The sequence below is a fragment of the Manihot esculenta genome, chromosome 5, assembly GCF_001659605.2.
Source record: "Manihot esculenta cultivar AM560-2 chromosome 5, M.esculenta_v8, whole genome shotgun sequence".
NCBI classification, from domain to species: Eukaryota; Viridiplantae; Streptophyta; class Magnoliopsida; order Malpighiales; family Euphorbiaceae; genus Manihot; species Manihot esculenta.
The window spans coordinates 28,276,012-28,297,603 of NC_035165.2; positions in this window are offsets into that span (position 1 = coordinate 28,276,012).

Here is a 21,592-nt window from a genome sequence, read left to right on the forward strand (position 1 = left end):
AAATGTAATATTTTATTAATTTTAAATATAAATTAATTTTATATATAAAAATAAAATTAACTCATATTTAATTATAATTAAATAATATATTTAATTCTAAAAATAATAATAATCTATCTATTAAATATATAGCTGATAACTTTAATAATAAATAAAATTTATTTTGTATTAATAATTTTAAAAATTTTATAATAAATATATTATTTTTAATTATTTTATATATACTGTTATTTTAAATTAAATAATATATTTATTATAAAATATTTATAATTATTATTATAAAATAAAATTTATTATTGCTAAAAATGTCAACTACATATTTAATAAAAATCACATTCAAATAAAATTAATTTATTTAAAATTTAAATGATTTCAATTAAAATGTAAAATAATATAAATATTGTAATTTTTACCAATTAATTAATTAAAAATAATTATAAAAATATACATAACAAGTAAATTAAGCAATTAAATTATTATATAAACTATTAAATTTATAAATTGATTAAAAATTGATCAAAATATAAAAATTAAATTAATTAAATTAAAATTAAAAATTTTTAAATTAAAATTAAAAATTTTTAAATTAAAATATAATATGCGTAAAAATTCAGCTTTTTTAGATCATTAAATAAAGATTAAATAACTTAATTTATAAAATATATAAATGTAATAATTTACTATGATATTTTATTAAAAAATTTTAATAATTGAAAGTAAAATACCAACCAACTCATCAGTTTGGTGATGCAAGCGCTTCCGTCACTCGCTTCATCAAAGAGCTGCCGTTTCGTTTGGGGAACAACCAACCGCCTGGAACCTTCAATAATAACAAAGAAAACCAATATTTTTCATCATTTGCGATAACTACCCGGTACTTCGCAAAAATTACAAATCAGGTTGTCCGAGATGTCCTTGAGCTTTTGAGGCTGAAGTTGTTTTGCGGGGTTAATGACGATGGTATTTTCGACTTTTGATTTGTGAATCTTCCACTCTGACGGGGCAGGGAAAGTCGTGCGAAGGCAAACTTGAAAGCCACCCTTTAGTCAAAGTCAACCAAAATCTTGGAAATGTCTGCAGCTTATATTACCCCTCGTTTTGTAACAAATTGCCATAACCAACCTTCAGCTCTTTTTTCCTTTTTTTTTTTTTTTAAATACCTTGAAAATGGAGTCAAACTGTCGGAATCAATTTCAAACCCCTCCTGAACTTTATTCAGTAATATTAACTATTACCGTAACTGTTATTATTTTAATTATAGAAAATCGTTAAAAATGTACATTTTAATATTTTACTTTTTTTATCACAAAATATTATTTTTTTATATTATAGTTTTTATTCATAATTTTTTTATTATCTTAAAATTTTTATTTATTTTTTTTCAGACTATAATAATATATAAATTGATTATTATAAATATATTTAGAAAAAATATAATTAATTTTTTTTAAAAAAATACAGTTAAGTGGTTGTTAAACATTAACATAAGAAAGTTTAGCTTTTCAATATTTATTGATTTAATCATAAATATTATTATAAAAAATAGTTACTGAATATTAAATTTTTAATTTAATCTAAATTCTAAACACTACCAATATACACGATTACTGAGCAGAATCTAATAATTAATTATTATTAAAACAACTATCCTGCTGGCATGCCTTTAGCTATGCTACTACTTTTTTTGTTTTTGTAAGGGACAAAGCAATGGGAGGAATTCACAAATCAATGTATTTGAATTAGGTTCAAATAAACGAATATTTTTCATTAAAAAATTTATAATTTAAACATTACTTATTGAAATATTTAAATTTTATGTTTAGAAGTTAGATATATACAATTTATAAATTTTATTTAAAGATATGTTATTATATATTAAATTAATAAATTTGAATTATTTCAAAAAAATTCGAATAGTGGCACCTAACTCATAAATCTATATATTATTACTTAAAATCCTATTTCGAATACTGGCACCTAATTTATGAGTAGGTCACACCAGCTTGAGTTAGACAAATATCCTTTAATATGATTAAAGTTATTAAAAATAATTTATTAAATATATTAATTGAAAATCATGAATAAATTGAAAAAAAAAATCATGAATAAAATATAACTATAAAATACGAGAATCATAGCCATAATATAGTACATGTAAAATTTATATAAGATAATTTATGATATTACAGATGCTAAATTGATGATATGGCTGAAATGTAACTGTGATGTGATTGGCTAAACCTACAAGATAGAGAACGTGAGGTGATAGGTGCCCACAATAGTTATTTTTACCTCAAGTGAGTAAGGTGAAAAAAGACGAGTATAATGTTTAAAACTTAAGAGTAGTGTGAGAGAATAATACATATTTGCCTCTATGATCTTTCTACTTTTATGCTGTAAGAAGATATAGTTAAATATAGCATTCCTTGATAATCCAGCGATGATGTGGCTGGTTGTTTGATAAGGGATATCGCCAGTGGATAGGTCGGTGATCCCACGATTATTGGCGTAATGGAAATACACTGAATTGTATTTGATACTAGTAACTTTATGTCGAGACTCAATTTATTCAAGGGAGGGCGAGCCTTGGTGATGATCCGGGCATTATGGTGTCCGAGTCTTCCTTTCTTTAGGTGGGACTGCGTTATCCAATTATCAGATCCCTGCCATGTGGATGTATCATGTGGTGATAGCTCACTGCCTATTTTGGGCAAGTCTCATGTAGTATTAGAAGTCCCTTCGCTGGTCTTCAATTCTTTAGATTCGAAAGTGACAGTTGTCTTCATGATTTAGGTCATGTGGCTTTGTTTGTCTGAGTTGAGTGCACGTCCTTGCTTTCTTACTTGCCCCACCGACCAATCAAGTCCAAGATTTTGTCTGATAAAAATTGATCTGAGTGATATTGTAATACCCGGCTAGATTCAGACATCAGAATTCCTACCGTCCAGTGGAATTCAAGGATGTCAGAGGCTTCTGGAAGGGTAAGAGAATGTTTTCTAACATGTTTTTACGTGTTTTAAAGGTTTCGAATGGAAAAGGATTGAGTTTTGAAGAGAAAAGGCCAAGGAGGCATTTTGCCATGTTCGGCCACCGAAGGTAAAGTTCGGCCGCCGAAAGTGCCCAATGTTCGGCCCCCGAAGTTCAAGTTCGGCCCCCGAATGTTGCATGGTTTTGCATGCGATTCGGCAGCCGAAGTTGAGTTGGTCAGCCAGCTATTGTGCACTCCTCCGTCGGTGCAATGGCCAGGTGTTGATTTGGCAGCACAGACAGAGGATTAGGCCACGTCTCTCATGACTCATCTGTAGGGTTTATCACCCCATGCACATGTTTGGTGTTTTTCAAGTGATTTTAAAGGTTTTGGGTCAAAAGGAGAGGTTTGGTGGTTTGGAGTTTTGGAAGAGGTGTTGGTCCATAGATCAGCTTGCAGGATGTTCCTCTTCTGGATTTAGAAGGTAAGGGAAGGTTTTGAACTTCTTTTATAATGCTTTTAAAGAGGGTAAGGGTAGAGTTGCATTGTAATACCCGGCTAGACTCCGGTATCGGAATTCCTACCGTCCGGTGGAATCTCGGATGTCGGAAGCCTCTAGTAGGGTAAAACCATGTTTTTATAAAATGTTTTAATGTGTTTTATGTTTTAAGCATGAAAGAAAATGAGTTTTTGCATGAAAATAGCATTGGAGGAAAACTCAGGTTCGGCCGCCAAGCCTCAAGTTCGGCCGCCGAACATGCATGCGTTGCGGGTGTGCTTTAGGCCCCCGAAAGCATAAGTGAGGGAAGTCCAGGTTCGGCCGCCGAACCTCAAGTTCGGCCGCCGAACATGGCATGCATGCGGAGGCACATTCGGCCCCCGAACGTGGTCTGGCCAGCCACTATAAAAGGGTCCCTTAGCCGAAAACGGGCGAGCTTTTTCCCCATTTTCGGCCAAGGTGAGTCTCCGTCGCCCCTCACCCATCTTTGACGTCTTTCCTCTAGATCTTTCAAGATTTTCATTTGTTTTAACTTTATTCTGAAGATTTGAGCATTTGAGCAAAGTTTTGGAGCTTGGAGGTTCAAGAACTCAAGCTCTCCCAACTTCGAGTTTAGGTCGTCTCTCTCTCGATCTTCAAGAGGTAAGAGCCGATCTTAAGCTCATTGCATGTTTAAAGTAAGTTTTAAGTAGATCTATGGGGTAGAATGCATGTTTAGGTTATGGTTATGTTTATGGGTATATATGTATGTTCATGAACAATGTGGTTGCTTGATGTGTTGTAGATGGGTTTATGATGGTTTGAGGCCCCTAGGAACATGTATGCTTGTGTTTGTGTGTTGTAGAATAGGTTTGATGCATGTTGGAAAGGTTTGGAGGCGAAATGTGCATAGGGAGCCAAGTTTCTGCCCTTTGGCAGAAACCAGGTTCGGCAGCCGAAGGACTTTCGGCCGCCGAACATGGCTGGGGAGGCAGCCTTTCGGCTGCCGAAGCTTGCCCCCGAAAGGGAGACTTTCATCTCTGTCTGGCAGTTTCGGCCGCTGAAAGTGCCGCCGAACATGCATGAGTTTCGTCTCTGTCTGGGAGTTTCGGCCGCCGAAGGTGCCGCCGAACCTGCCTGACTTTCGGCCGCCGAAGGTGCCGCCGAACCTGCCTGACTTTCGGCTCTGGAGGGACTTTTGGCCGCCGAACCTGCCGCCGAAAGTGCCCTGTCCAGGCCTCCTTTGCATGTTTTTCTATGGTTACTTCATGATGTTTTAGGGGGTTTTTGGGGAGTAGTTTATAGTTATGTTCAGGTATGTTTGGTCCCTCATTTGAGTCCACCTGTGTAGGTTCAGACCCGAGGAACCGAGGACCCCAGCAGTGAGTTCAGCTGCTTCGGTGTTGTCAGAGTCAGCCGGAGGTGAGTGGAACTAAACTTAATCTTTTAAATTAAATGTTTTATCATGTTTCATGCATCATGATTATGCAATAGGATGATTGCATTAGTTTTCACGAATATGCTGCATTGCATCGATTGTTGTTGATGTGGGTGAATGTTGGATGACCCAATTAGTCCATGACAGGAAGACCAGGACCCCATTCTACGGCCTGGCACGGTTATGGGACTCGAAGACCAGGAGCCCAGAGGAGGCCCTGGGGCAATGGTAAGTAATGTATGTATGATAGGAAGACCAGGACCCCATGCTACGGCCTGGCACAGAGTTAGCTTGGACTAATTGGTGACAAGTTCACCCAACCCTTATGTGAATTGTCTGTGTTATGATGCATTTCATTGGAGCATAGTGTTAATATGTTTTATAGTTCTACTCACTAGGCTTTTAGCTCACCCCTCTCCCTTTTACCCCCAGGCTTGCAGGTACAGGATAGAAGAGGAGGTCGGTTAGAGTAAAGCTTGTTTATGTAATAGATAGAATGTGGACATGACAAATCGTAGAATGATGTAATGTAAAAGTACAGTATAGTTATGTATTGATGTTTATGGATGTTAGAGGTGTGCTTGACCATAGATTGTTGTTATCCCTTTTTAATTACATGATCATAGAGATTTTTTATGATGTTTATGTAAACCAACTCAGCATATGTTATGGCACCATTGGGGGCACTGATGAGATCCCACTGAGGGATCAATGTTATGATTATGTTATAGTGCATGCACAGGTTGAGTTGGCGGATGAATGGAAAGAAAAGTTTTAAATTTTTATGTATGTTGTTGATCATGTATGGGATTAAGCAGGTTTTCAGGATGCATGTTAGGCTTGCTACGGGTCCCGGCGGCCTTAAGTCGACCCGGATCCTAGCGCCGGTAGCGGTCCGATTTTCGGGTCGTTACAGAATGGTATCAGAGCCCTAGGTTCATATGGTCGGACCTAGAGTGTCGGGCTCATAGATGTTATAGAAGGTCAAGCACAATAGGAAGATCATGTCCACTAGGATAGGATGTGGAGTCCTGTCTTACATGATGATGTGAAATGCCATGATGTTATGCATGTGCATTAATGATATGCTATGATATGTGATGTATGTGATGCGGGTTCATGTGTGCCCACATGAACCATATGATGCTAATGTTTATGTGATGTGCACTGTTTTTCAGAAAACAGGATGAGGGGAACTCGTCGATCAGCGAGATTGACTGGAGTACCACCTGAGGATGAGGGCATGAGCGCCCGTCCTCCAGCATTGCCTAGGGCAATGTCTAGTAGGTCTAACCGAGATAGAGCAGCAAGAGACCCTAGAAGGTCTCTGGATCTGGGTAGGAGCAGATCAGTCAGAGGAACAGTTCAGGGAGGAGCGTCAGAGGACATGGGGGATGACATGGATGTAGAGCAGAGGAGGGATGGCAGTCTGGGAGTTAGCATGTCAGAAGAGGGAATGGGAGAGTCCCAAGGAGGCACTCAGGCCTCGGGATTTGTTCAGCCACCCCACTACCCACACTTCTCGCAAAATCCCGGGTATTCGATGGGAGGTACATCGGATTACCCTAGTTTCACCCCTTATCCCACACAGATACCATACCCACCATACTACCCACCATATTCGCAATACCCAATGTATCCACCCCCACCTTACTATCCAAATCCAGCAAACCCTACCTCAGAAAATGTTGCACCACCTACAGAACCAGCAGCCCCAGTTACTCAACCTTCTAGACCTAGCTCAGCCAGTGGGAGCAAGGTCAGGATGACCGATTACATGAAACTGGGTGCTCCTCAGTATGAAAAAGGGGATGACCCATTTGTGTATCTTGACAGGTTTAAAGTGATCACAGAGGAGATTGGGGCTGATGACAGCAGAGCCATTCAGATGGCTGGGTTCACGCTTAAGTGCAAGAAGGCACGAGAGTGGTTCAAGAATTATGTGAACCCGAGAGTGGACAGCATGACTTGGGAAGAGTTTGCAAACGAGTTTGCAGGATGGGCTTTTCCCGATAGTTCAAGAGAGCTGAAGATGATAGAGTTCGAGCAGTTGAGGCAGACGGATGAAATGAGTGTAGAGGAGTACACCGACAGATTCTTGGAGCTGTTGCCTTTTGCTGGGCAGAGTCTGGACACAGATTCGAAGAGGTCAAGGAGGTATGTCATGAAACTTCATTCCAGGTATTCCTCCTTGATTCAGTTAGTGGACAGGGAGAGCTTCCATGCCATAGTAGATATGGCCAGGAAAATGGAGGCCAGTGCCATCATTCAGGGGACAGTTAAGCAGATAGTGGCACAATCTTCTGGTTCAAAAACTCCGGGTGGGGGAAGGTTAGATCCCTCTACCTTGAGTGCAGCAGCTTCCGGTAGTAAGAGATGGGGTAAGCCCAAGGGTAAGAAGAACAAGTTCTGGAACAAGGTTAAGTCTAGTCTGGGATTTGGAAGTGGCTCAAGCTCTGGTGCGGATAATGCAGTTTGTGCGAAATGTGGTAGGCCACACAAGGGAGTATGTCGGTTTGGGACGAACGCCTGCTTCAGATGTGGTCAGGAGGGGCATATGGCTCGAGAATGTCCAAGAGCAGTCCCGATGGCTCAGTCCCAACAGACAGCTTCAGGCAGTGTAGCGCAGCCAGCGGCTCCAGCCATGACTCAGGCCAGTGGCAGAGGCAGAGGGAGAGGGGCAGCCTCTTCTTCAGCGGGTTTCCGAGGTGAAGGTCCATCAGCTCCAGCACGGATCTTCACAATGACACAGCAGGAGGCAGATGCATCTAACACCGTGGTGGCAGGTAACTTAATTATTGGTTGTTCAGATGTGTATGCCTTGATGGACCCTGGTGCATCTCATTCTTTTATCGCTCCGAGAGCTGTGGGGAGGTTGGGTCTGATGACTTCTGGGTTAGAGTGTCCTCTCTGGGTCAGTGGACCCAAGTGTGATCCATCAGTGGCAGAGTCAGTCTGCCAGTGTAGTCCTGTGTTTGTTGAGGGAAGATGCTTGTCCGCCGACCTAGTGGTTCTAGATTTGACAAATTTTGACGTCATTCTAGGGATGGACTGGTTATCTACCCATGGTGCTACCTTGGACTGCAGGGACAAGGTAGTCAGGTTCAGAGGTCAGGATGGGTCTGAGGTTGTCTTCAGAGGAGACAGGAGGGGTACACCTAGAGGTCTGATATAAGCTCTTCAGGCTCGCAGGTTGCTTAGGAGGGGATGTCAGGGGTATTTGGCTCATGTGAGAGAGCTTAGCAGTCAGGTCAGAGAGCCCACCTCGGTGCCAGTGGTTAGAGAGTTCTTAGATGTGTTCCCAGACGAGCTGTCAGGTTTACCACCTGCTAGGGAGATAGAGTTCGAGATAGAACTGATGCCTGGAACCCGACCGATCTCTATCCCTCCCTACAGGATGGCGCCAGCAGAATTGAAAGAGTTGAAGGAGCAGTTACAGGAGCTGGTAGACAAGGGCTTCATCCGACCGAGTACCTCACCCTGGGGTGCTCCAGTTTTGTTTGTGAGAAAGAAGGATGGATCCCTTAGGCTTTGTATCGACTACAGGCAGTTGAACAAAGTCACTACCAAGAACAAGTACCCATTGCCAAGGATCGACGATCTATTCGACCAGCTAGCAGGAGCGGGTTGTTTCTCCAAAATAGATCTGAGGTCCGGGTATCATCAGTTGAGGATCAGGGAAGAGGACGTGCCAAAGACAGCTTTCAGGACCAGATATGGGCATTTTGAGTTCCTTGTGATGCCGTTCGAGTTAACCAACGCCCCTGCAGCATTCATGGATCTCATGAACAGAGTGTTTAGCCAGTACCTGGATCACTTTGTTATTGTCTTCATAGATGATATCTTAGTGTATTCCAGGAATGCAGAGGAGCATGCCCATCATCTGAGGTTGGTTCTACAGACCTTGAGGGAACATGGCTTGTATGCCAAGTTCTCTAAGTGTGAGTTCTGGCTGAGGAGCATTTCGTTCTTAGGGCATGTAGTGTCAGAGAATGGGATAGAGGTGGACCCCAAGAAGACAGAAACTGTGGCTAACTGGCCTAGACCCACTTCAGTGACGGAGATCAGGAGTTTCTTGGGTTTGGCAGGTTACTACAGGAGGTTCGTTCAGGACTTCTCGAAAATAGCAGCTCCTCTGACCAGGCTAACCAGGAAGAATCAGAAGTTTCTGTGGACTGACCAGTGCGAAGAGAGTTTTGAAGAGCTTAAGAAGAGGTTGACTTCAGCACCAGTTTTAGCTCTGCCATCTAGTGATGAGGACTTTACAGTCTTTTGTGATGCGTCCCGTGTGGGACTGGGTTGTGTACTGATGCAAAGTGAGAGGGTGATTGCTTATGCTTCGAGGCAGCTAAAGAAGCATGAGTTGAATTACCCCACACATGACCTTGAGATGGCAGCAGTAATCTTTGCGCTCAAGATGTGGAGGCACTACCTCTATGGGGTAAAATGTGAGATCTTTACAGATCATAAGAGCCTGCAGTACATCCTGAGTCAAAGAGATTTGAACTTGAGACAGAGGAGATGGGTAGAGCTGCTGAGTGACTATGATTGCAAGATTCAGTATCATCCGGGTAAGGCGAATGTCGTGGCAGACGCCCTAAGCCGGAAGTCACTAGGCAGTCTATCCCACATCACGGCAGAGAGGAGACCAGTGGTGAAGGAGTTTTACAAGCTCATTGAGGAAGGTCTACAGTTGGAGTTGTCTGGTACAGGTGCTTTAGTTGCTCAGATGAAAGTGACACCTGTGTTTCTGGAGCAAGTGGCTCAGAAACAGCATGAGGACCCAGAGTTAGTGAAGATTGCTAGGACTGTTCAGTCAGGCAAAGACAGCGAGTTCAGATTCAACAACAAGGGGATCCTCCGCTATGGGAGTCGTTTATGTGTACCAGATGACATAGGGCTAAAGGGAGACATTATGAGAGAGGCTCATAATGCAAGATACAACATTCACCCCGGGGCCACCAAGATGTATCAGGATCTGAAAAAGGTTTATTGGTGGCCAGCTATGAAGAGAGAAGTGGCACAGTTTGTGTCAGCCTGCGAGGTGTGTCAGAGGGTGAAGCTGGAACATCAGAAGCCGGCTGGAATGCTTAACACGCTACCTATTCCAGAGTGGAAATGGGAGAATATAGCTATAGACTTCGTAGTGGGGTTACCGGCGACGTCCCACAGATTGGACTCCATATGGGTGATTGTGGACAGACTCACCAAATCTGCTCACTTCATCCCTGTCAGGAGTGGCTATTCTGTGGACAAATTGGCGCAGGTGTATGTTGATGAAATAGTCAGACTGCATGGGGTTCCTGTTTCTATAGTGTCAGATAGAGGACCCCAGTTCACCTCCAGGTTTTGGCGGAGTCTGCAGGATGCCATGGGTACCAGGTTGGATTTCAGTACTGCCTTCCATCCATAGACAGACAGACAGTCAGAGAGGACCATCCAAACCATAGAAGATATGCTAAGACTGTGTGTGCTAGACTTTGGCGGTTCTTGGAGGCAGCATCTACCTTTGGTGGAGTTTGCCTACAACAACAGCCATCATGCTAGCATCGGGATGGCTCCATATGAAGCTTTATATGGAAGGAAGTGCAGGTCACCTGTTTGCTGGGAAGAAGTTGGAGAAAAGGCCTTGGCAGGGCCTGAGTTAGTAGAGATCACCAGCAGGGTGGTACCCTTAATCAGAGAAAGAATCAAGACTGCTGCAAGCAGACAGAAGAGTTATGCAGACATCCGCAGAAGGCTAGTAGAGTTTCAGGAGGGGGATATGGTATTGCTCAAGGTGTCTCCAATGAAAGGAGTGGTTCGGTTTGGGAAGAAAGGTAAGCTGGCTCCGCGGTACATCGGACCCTTTGAAGTCTTGCAAAAGATTGGGAATGTATCGTACAAGCTGGATTTACCTGCTTCAATGGAGAGAATCCATCCGGTTTTCCATGTTTCTATGTTGACAAAGTTCGTGTCAGATCCGGGCAAGGTTCTTAGTGAGCCTGATGTGGAGATCCAAGAGGATCTCACCTATGTTGAGCAGCCGGTACAGATTCTGGACACTCAAATCAGGAAGCTGAGAAACAAGGAAATCCCGATGGTGAAAGTCCTTTGGAACCACCATAATCTGGAAGAATGCACTTGGGAGACACGGGAGTCTATGCTCCGGCAATATCCTCATCTCTTTTAAGGTTGGTCCCTATGTGTTTTATGTGTATGTTGTGATGACTCTATGCATGTGCTAGTTGAGGAACATTCGGGGACGAATGTTCTTAAGGGGGGGAGAATGTAATACCCGGCTAGACTCCGGTATCGGAATTCCTACCGTCCGGTGGAATCTCGGATGTCGGAAGCCTCTAGTAGGGTAAAACCATGTTTTTATAAAATGTTTTAATGTGTTTTATGTTTTAAGCATGAAAGAAAATGAGTTTTTGCATGAAAATAGCATTGGAGGAAAACTCAGGTTCGGCCGCCGAGCCTCAAGTTCGGCCGCCGAGCCTCAAGTTCGGCCGCCGAACATGCATGCGTTGCGGGTGTGCTTTAGGCCCCCGAAAGCATAAGTGAGGGAAGTCCAGGTTCGGCCGCCGAACATGGCATGCATGCGGAGGCACATTCGGCCCCCGAACGTGGTCTGGCCAGCCACTATAAAAGGGTCCCTTAACCGAAAACGGGCGAGCTTTTTCCCCATTTTCGGCCAAGGTGAGTCTCCGTCGCCCCTCACCCATCTTTGACGTCTTTCCTCTAGATCTTTCAAGATTTTCATTTGTTTTAACTTTATTCTGAAGATTTGAGCATTTGAGCAAAGTTTTGGAGCTTGGAGGTTCAAGAACTCAAGCTCTCCCAACTTCGAGTTTAGGTCGTCTCTCTCTCGATCTTCAAGAGGTAAGAGCGATCTTAAGCTCATTGCATGTTTAAAGTAAGTTTTAAGTAGATCTATGGGGTAGAATGCATGTTTAGGTTATGGTTATGTTTATGGGTATATATGTATGTTCATGAACAATGTGGTTGCTTGATGTGTTGTAGATGGGTTTATGATGGTTTGAGGCCCCTAGGAACATGTATGCTTGTGTTTGTGTGTTGTAGAATAGGTTTGATGCATGTTGGAAAGGTTTGGAGGCGAAATGTGCATAGGGAGCCAAGTTTCTGCCCTTTGGCAGAAACCAGGTTCGGCAGCCGAAGGACTTTCGGCCGCCGAACATGGCTGGGGAGGCAGCCTTTCGGCTGCCGAAGCTTGCCCCCAAAAGGGAGACTTTCGTCTCTGTCTGGCAGTTTCGGCCGCCGAAAGTGCTGCCGAACATGCATGAGTTTCGTCTCTGTCTGGGAGTTTCGGCCGCCGAAGGTGCCGCCGAACCTGCCTGACTTTCGGCTCTTGAGGGACTTTCGGCCGCTGAACCTGCCGCCGAAAGTGCCCTGTCCAGGCCTCCTTTGCATGTTTTTCTATGGTTACTTCATGATGTTTTAGGGGGTTTTTGGGGAGTAGTTTATAGTTATGTTCAGGTATGTTTGGTCCCTCATTTGAGTCCACCTGTGTAGGTTCGGACCTGAGGAACCGAGGACCCCAGCAGTGAGTTCAGCTGCTTCGGTGTTGTCAGAGTCAGCCGGAGGTGAGTGGAACTAAACTTAATCTTTTAAATTAAATGTTTTATCATGTTTCATGCATCATGATTATGCAATAGGATGATTGCATTAGTTTTCACGAATATGCTGCATTGCATCGATTGTTGTTGATGTGGGTGAATGTTGGATGACCCAATTAGTCCATGACAGGAAGACCAGGACCTCATTCTACGGCCTGGCACAGAGTAAGGAAAGACCAGGACCCCATTCTACGGCCTGGCACGGTTATGGGACTCGAAGACCAGGAGCCCAGAGGAGGCCCTGGGGCAATGGTAAGTAATGTATGTATGACAGGAAGACCAGGACCCCATGCTACGGCCTGGCACAGAGTTAGCTTGGACTAATTGGTGACAAGTTCACCCAACCCTTATGTGAATTGTCTGTGTTATGATGCATTTCATTGGAGCATAGTGTTAATATGTTTTATAGTTCTACTCACTGGGCTTTTAGCTCACCCCTCTCCCTTTTACCCCCAGGCTTGCAGGTACAGGATAGAAGAGGAGGTCGGTTAGAGTAAAGCTTGTTTATGTAATAGATAGAATGTGGACATGACAAATCGTAGAACGATGTAATGTAAAAGTACAGTATAGTTATGTATTGATGTTTATGGATGTTAGAGGTGTGCTTGACCATAGATTGTTGTTATCCCTTTTTAATTACATGATCATAGAGATTTTTTATGATGTTTATGTAAACCAACTCAGCATATGTTATGGCACCATTGGGGGCACTGATGAGATCCCACTGAGGGATCAATGTTATGATTATGTTATAGTGCATGCACAGGTTGAGTTGGCGGATGAATGGAAAGAAAAGTTTTAAATTTTTATGTATGTTGTTGATCATGTATGGGATTAAGCAGGTTTTCAGGATGCATGTTAGGCTTGCTAGGGTCCCGGCGGCCTTAAGTCGACCCGGATCCTAGCGCCAGTAGCGGTCCGATTTTCGGGTCGTTACAGAAAATGCTTTTAAAGAGGGTAAGGGTAGAGTTGCATATAAAGGGTTTAAAGCTTAGTTTTTGATGTTTTAATGGTGTAAGCATGATTATGTGTATGTTTGTTGTTTGTGTTGGTGTTGGTAGGTAGTTTTAGACCCCTTTGAGCATATACTTATGTATATGTGAGTTGAGGGAGGAGTTATGCATGTTTTGAGAGTTAGAAGCGGATGAAGGAGGGAGGTTGCCGTCGGGGCTGAGTTCTGGATGAACTCAGGTTCGGCAGCCGAAGGAGGATTCGGCCGCCGAACATGCCAGACTTTCGTCTCTGGAGGAGACATTCGGCCGCCGAAGGTGCTGCCGAAGGTGCCCTATCCAGCCTTCCTTTGCTTATTTTGCATGCATGTTTTGAGATGTTCTCGAGGGGTTTTGGGGAGTTGTTTTATCAGTTACATCGAGTATGTTTGGTGCCTCATTTGTGTCCTCCATTAGTGTTTTCTCTGGGTTAGTGAACCCGAGTGTGATCCATCTGAGGCAGAGTCAGTGAGTCAGTATAGTTCAGTGTTTGTTGAGAGTAGTAGATGCCTTCCAGCTGACCTTAGGGTTCTAGGGGTGACTGGTGCTGTCAACCTAGGGTGGATTGGCTAGCTACTCGAGGTACTACCTCAGTCTGTAAAGACAAGGTAGGAAAGGTCTGAGTTCAGAGGCTCGGATGGGTCAGAGTTAGTCCTTAGACGGAACAACATAGCATACCCAGGAGTTTGATATTAGCCCTACAGGCTCGTGACTTCATCGGAAAGGTCGTCCGGGGTTTCTTGCTTTTGGTGATGTAAGTAAAGATTAGTTGTACTGTACTATATAGATATGTACTGGCATATACTGGATAGACTTGTGTTTTCCCTAGTGTCATTGCTATAGTGTGATGTATGATTAATCCCTTGTACATGAATCCTGTTTTACGTTTCTTGATGAGAAATGTGTGAGTTAGGCTTAATGTATGGCTTCGATGAGATACCAGAGGGATGTGTTACAGATTAAAAGGGTTTCAATCCCTTGAACCACAGCAGATAGTAGTCCCTGGTATAGGCCCTGAGGGCCATTTCAGATTGACATATCTGAGTTGCAGTAGTTAAGCCTACAGAGTTTTACAGGATTGTTGAGTATCTTTGTATCATGTATGGGATTTATCAGGTACACAGAGAGTATAGTTGGCTGACTACGGGTCCCGGCGGCCTTATGCCGATCTGGATCCTAGTGCCAGTGATGGTTCGGACCGTGACAGAGGGGTACCGGTTTCCGGGCTGTTACAGATATAGTAATGCCTTGACGGGTTTTCGGGCTCTTTCTAGTCTTGTGGATCATCCAGACATCTTTTAGCCTTTACGAGCCCCTTGACTTTTTCCAGTCTTATCGAGCTTCCAAGTATTTTTCAGTTTTGGCGTGCTTCCTGACATTTTTTTGCCTTGACCAGCCCTGATGAGTTTCCATGCATTCTCTAGCCTTTGCGAGCTTCCTGACTTTTAATAGCCTTAACGGGCTTCCTAGCCTTTTTACAGCCCTGGTGGGCTTACATGTAATTTTATAGTTTTAACGAGCTTTTATGCATTTTTTCAGCCCCGACGAGTTTTTGAGCATTTTCTCAGTCCGGACAAGTTCTCTGATTTTTTTAGCGTTGACAAGCTTCTGGACATTTCTAGCCCTTGTGAGCTTCCGCATTTTTTTAGTCCTTGTAAGTTCCTTGGCCTTTTCCAGCCTTGTCGAGCCTTTGAGCATTTCTCTAGTTCTCACGAGACTAACAATCAGTTAGTCAACCTGGCGTGTACCCGCCTTGCATTCTAGTATGAAATACCTTGAAATTTTTTTGTGAAGCGAGACTAACACTCGATTAGTCAGTCTAACGTGTACCCGCCTTGCGGTCTAGTATGAAATGCCTTAAAAATTTCTCAGGACTAACACCCGGTAAGTTGGCCTGACATCAAATGCCTTAGAAATTTTTCATGAAACGGGACTAACATCCGATAGGTTAGCTTGACGTGCACCAGCCTTGAGGTCTGGCATGAAATGCCTTAGAAACTTCTCCAGACTAACGTCTGGTAGGTCGGCCTAGTATATACCCACCTTGTGGTGTGGCATCAAATGCCTTAGAAATTTCTCATGAAACGAGATTAACACTTGGTAGGTCGGCCTGGCATATACTCGCCTTGCGGCCTGCATCAAATGCCTTAGAAACTTTTCACCTTACAACCTGGCATTAGATGGCTTAGAAACTTCTCGAGACTAACACTCGGTAGATTGGCCTGGCAGCATGACAACAAATGCCTTAGAAACTTTTTGTGAAGCGAGACTAACACCTGGTTACTTAGTCTAGTGTATACCCGCCTTGTGGCCTGGCATCCAATACTTTAGAAACTTCTCAGGACCAATACTCGGTAGGTCGGCCTAACTTATATCCGCATTGTGGTCTGACATTAAATGCCTTGTGATGCGGGACTCATGCCCTGATGGCCTTGTGGCCATTTATGAATTTGTTTTTGTAGATCTAATGCCGAATTAAATGCGAGACCTATACCCGGATGGCCTTGTGGCCTTTTATGAATTTTTTCCGCGGATTAACACCTGGATTATATGCGGGACCCATGTCCAGATGACCTTGTGGCCTTTTATGAATTTGTTTTCGTGGACCAATGCCCGAATTATATACGGGACCCATGCCCCAATGGCCTGATGATTCCCCTATGGCCTTTGTTCTTGTCTCCATACTTTCATCCATCCAACGATTTTGATTTTCCTATCAAAAAAGAAGTTTGAAGAATGCATCCTAGTTTTATAATATTTTCATAAATCACAAACATTTTCTAAGGATAAAATAAAAGACTCGGTCGTCTAACTTGACCGATTTTAAAACTCCGAGTTTGACTCAGGAGCTGGACATCTATGATATTCTCCTTATTGTCACTCCTATTAACACTTGGTCCTCCTACAATTACATGAATAATCCCCCACAGATTCACTGTCAGGGGTGGTTTCAAAAATTGTTACCTCGAGTTCAGGCCTCCTATCTTTTCTACTCTTTTTTATGAACTTCTGAAATGTGTCATTCTCTACTAACCTTTCGATCTTGTCTTTCAATTGTCGGTACTCTTCCGTTACATGTATGTAGTCTTCATAGTCCTGTCTCATTTTTCGGCTTTCTTAATATTGACTTTGAGAGACCACCTGATCTTCTTGTCATTTTTTCTAATCCATATTAGAATATGCGTTCGTGTGTCATTCAATGGGAAATGTTTCTTATACTTACCTTGGTTGTTCCTTCCTTGGGAGACTAGGTAACTTTTATGGTTTCTCTCATATCCTTGTTTCTCCAGCTTTTATCCTTGCTTTTGACCCATCCTTTTGTCCTCTTTCTGTCCTTCCAGGTACCTTTGAGCAGCCCATACCAACTTCCAGTCGGCATCCTTCAGAGCATTGTCTGATAGTTCTCCTTCCTCGAACTTGTCCTTCCCTTTAGATCATGTTTGGATTGCTTCTGTTCGAGTCCCTAGAGTACCTTCGAAGACTTCTTCCCTTTCTCTAAGGGAGTGACGCTTTTTTTCGAGCTTTGTATTGTTTGAAAATAACCTGTGACCTTTTGACGTACTGGAGTATCTACTCAATGCTTAGATTGTTGGGCTTTGCTTCATTGACCATAGGGGATGTAACTTGTCTATTAGGGGTAAGCATTCGGTCGGTTTGGTTCAAAATCGAACTGAACCAAATAAACCAAAAATTAAAATTTTAGTATTTATGAAAACTGAACCGAATCGATTTTGGTCAGAAATTGAATCGAACCGAACCGGTCTGATTTGGTTCGATTCAGTTCAGTTTGATCGGTTTTGATTTTTAATAAATTTTTTATTTTTTACACTTTATTTTTAGTATTTTAAAATTTAATTAAAATATTTTAATCTTAATATGATTTAATTTCTCTATATTATTGAAAATAACATATTATTATCACTAATCGGTTCAGTTTTTTTGATTTCTTTCTGATCAAAATCAAACCGAACCGAATTGAATAAAAAACCAAACTAAATTTTCAAATTAGTTCAGTTCGGTCGGTTTTTTCGGTTTGAACCGAATACTGCTCGCCCGTATTGTCTATTGCTAGGAGTAGAAGAAATGTTAGCATCCTCATTGGTAGCAACCTTAGCAGCAGCTCAAGAATGGTTAGCCATTTTGAGATATAAAAGAGAGATTTCTTTTAAGAGAGAAGGGATATGAGACTGATTTTAATCCAAATAAATAGAGAGAATTCAATAAATTTTTCGACAATGGAACCAAATGATATTGTAGAGACTAAATTGATGACGTGGCCGCAATGAAGCTGTATTGTGATTGACCAGACCTGCAAGATAAAGAACGTGAGGTGATAGGTATCCACGACAGCCACTCTAACGCTTAAGTCAGTAAGGTGAAGAGGGCAAGTATAATGTTTAGAATTTAAGAGTAATGTGAGAGAACAACGTACTTTTACCTCTGTGATCCTTCTCTTTTTATACTGTAAGAAGATAGAGATAAATATAACATTCCTTGATAATCCGGTGATGATGTAGGCGGCTGCCTGATAAGGGATATCACCAGCGGATAAATCAGTGATCCTGCAATTATAGATGTAATGAGGATACGCTGGATTGTGTTTGATACCGGTAACTTTATGCCAAAACTCGACCTATTTAGGGTAGGATGAGCCTTGGTGATGATCCGGACGTTCTGGTGTCCGAATCTTCTTTTTCTTAACTAGGACCGTACTACTCAATTATCGGATCCTGCCATGTGAACCTATTCTATAGTCACAACTCATTGTCTACTTTGGACGAGTCTCATATAATACAACTTTATTAAAAAAAAATATTATCTACTTTGGACGAGTCTCATGTAATATAATTTTATTAAAAAAATATACTATCTATGTTTAATATAAAACTTATAGAAAAAGATTAATGATCGAAATAGTAAAATAAATTATATATGAAATTTTAAGTTTTAGAAACTCTCATTAGTATCATTACCTAAGTCTAAATTTAATATTTAGAGGAATTGCGTTGTCCAGTTAGAAAACTTCTTCTTGATGATGAAACAAAAATTATAAAATAACTAAAAATTGTCTTTCACTTGTTTATTTATAATAAAATTATATTTTTAGCAATTTTTCAAATAGAAAAGCAGCAATTTTCTATAACCAACGTGATATTATAATTTTTCAAAATTAAATAGTTCAAACATATTTATTTATCATTATTATAATAATAATAAAAATAATAAATTAACTATATTATTTTAAAATATATGAGAACTATATTTTAAAGGACTTTGAAAATAAAATTAAAACTTCAACTTATGGATATCATTTGTTTTTAAATAGAAAAATGATTTGTTTAAGATAGAAGGACGAAAGTAGATTTTTCGAAAAACAAAATTTAGAGTTTTCTTAGAAAATAAAAAATAAACAAAAATAAATAGAAAGCCTTTTTCCCACCGTTCCAGAAAAACAAGTGCTTAATTTTCTTTTTTCAATTTTACTTTACACTTCCGTTATATTAAAAGGAAAAAAAAAAAGGAAATTCGATTTACGGATAATAAATTATTAGATACTTCTTAATTTGTTTGTAATAATATTTTCAAAATAATGTTACCATTAATTATACAATATTAATTGTAAAATATATTTTTATAACATTTAAATATATTATATAGATTAACATAATTATTTTATATATAATAAATTAATAATTAAAATTAGATATGAGCAATGTAATGTCTTAAAAAATGAGTTAAATTTGGTTATAGTGATTTGGGATTTAGAAAGATATAGAGTTTTTGTGTGCATGAGAAATTTTAGTCTGAATGGATTATGCCTCCCTCTTTTATTTTTTTTTTATCCTTTAACGCATAATTATCATCCTGCTACAGTGTCACTTGTCGTTATCACATACAACTACTGTACATATGGTGTATTTGTCTATCCATTCTCGTCAGACAGCCATTTAATTCACTTTTGACGTTTGTGTTGATAGAGTCGGGCATAGCTGAACTTGATCTCCTACTCCTTGTTTTCTTTATCTTTTAGTAACGCATAATCGTCACCCGCTACAGTGTCACTTGTCGCTATCACACACAGTCCTACGTGTGGCGTACCTGCTTGCTCATTCTCATCAGAGAGTCATTTAATTCACTTCCGCGCCTGTGTGTTGATAGAGTCGCGGCATAGCTGGACTTGATCTCCTACTCCCTGTCCTACTCCCTATTTTCTTTATCCTTTAATAACGCATAATCGTTACCCTACTACAGTATCACCTGTTGCTATCACACATAGCCGTACGTACGGCGTACCTGCTTGTCCATTCTCGTTAAACAGCCCTTTAATTCACTTCCGGCGCCTGTATTGATAGGGTCGCGGCATAGCTAGACTTGATCTCCTATTCTCAGTCCTACTCCCTGTAACGTCAAATGAGCTTGGTTCTTCTTTGATGAGTCGGTTTATACATTGGGCTATGATCATAGCCGTCAAACTAATGCTATAAATTCCTAACATAAAGAAACAAACTCTAACTTCCTCTCTTTCTTTCCTCTCAATCTGCTGCTTTTCAATATTTTCTTCCCCTTTATTCTCTTGTTACTGTTGATCCCATAGCTGAGTCTGCTGGTTGCAGACTCACGTCTCCTATCAACATCGCTTTTACCTCTACTGCTCACTCTCACTCACGTTTGTATCGGTGTTGCTTTCTCGCTTGAGCTCATAGACTGTCGATTGCCGACTACGTCTCCTACCAACATTGCTCTCGCCTCTGTTGCTCACTCTCACTTATGTTCATGTTGGTGTTTCTCTCTCTCTCCAGCTCATAGTCGCCCTCTCTTAAGTCTCGTCCGGTGACCATCTCGCTCAGTTGTTCTCTCGCTCACTTCAAATTATATCTCATGTTTTTGAAAGTGCTTGAAATAGTATATTTGTAAACTTAGATGCATTTTTTGGATAAGTGAAAAGAAAGAAATGAAAAAGAAGCGAATTAAATTAAATTATTTCACTTTGATTTTATCCGATCAGTATTTTTAATCGATTTAGTTTAATTTTTATAATTTTAATAAATTTAATTTTGAATCAAATGCTGATCCTACTTTAAATAATATATATACATGTTTAGAAGTATTTATATATATATATATATATATATATATATATAGTAATTATTATCTTATTTTTCACTTCTTTATTTTTTATAATTTTAATTACACGTAAACTAAATTATTTTATAAATTTTAACTATAAATAGTATTATGTCATACAATATACTTAATCTTTTAAATTTTATAAACTATGATCAAATTCAAGAAAATAGTAAAAAAATTGTATATTAAATTAATTTAAAATTTAAATAATACCCAGTTTATTCTATAATTTTTGTTCTTTTTTTAAATAAATTAAAAAAAATATTTTTTTTAATTAAAAAATTTTTACTAACCTTCTAATTATATCCATTTTTAATAAAAAAAATATTAAGTTCTATGAAACAATAAATCTATTATTTTTTTAAACTATAAATTATATATTAATAAAAATTAAGTTACAAAATTATAAGTCTCATGAATATAAGAAATTATGCACAAAATATAAAGGATAAATCAAATCTCAATGTCAGTATAACAATAAAGCTATTATTGTTAATAACATATTTTTTGAATTACTAGAAAAAAGGTTTTCGGTGTTTCGTAAGTATGAGAGAAAAGAGGAGAGCAACATGATAATGAAAGAATGGTGAGAAAAGTGACGAAGAGAGAGAGAGGAGAAGACTGGCACGCGAGAATGTGAGAAGTGACAAGAGTTGTCCCGACCATTGTTAGGGGAGTTTCTGCAGAGTTTTGGTTTGGTTGTTTTTGTGTGGTTGTGGTGGGTGTCCCCTGCATTCGGATAGGGTAGGGTACTCTGAATTTTATTTTTGTCTTTTGGATTCACGGTCAGTGACGGAGCCAGGAGTTTCCCTTTGATAGGGCACCACCGGCTGCAACTGCACTGCTGCGGCACCACCGGTTGCGCCGCTGCGGCACCTTCATCCCCCTTTAAAGTATTTTCCGATCGCCGGTACAGCACGTGCCCCTTTGCCGTACCCTCCCTCTGCTACTGTTCACGGTGTCCTATTTGGA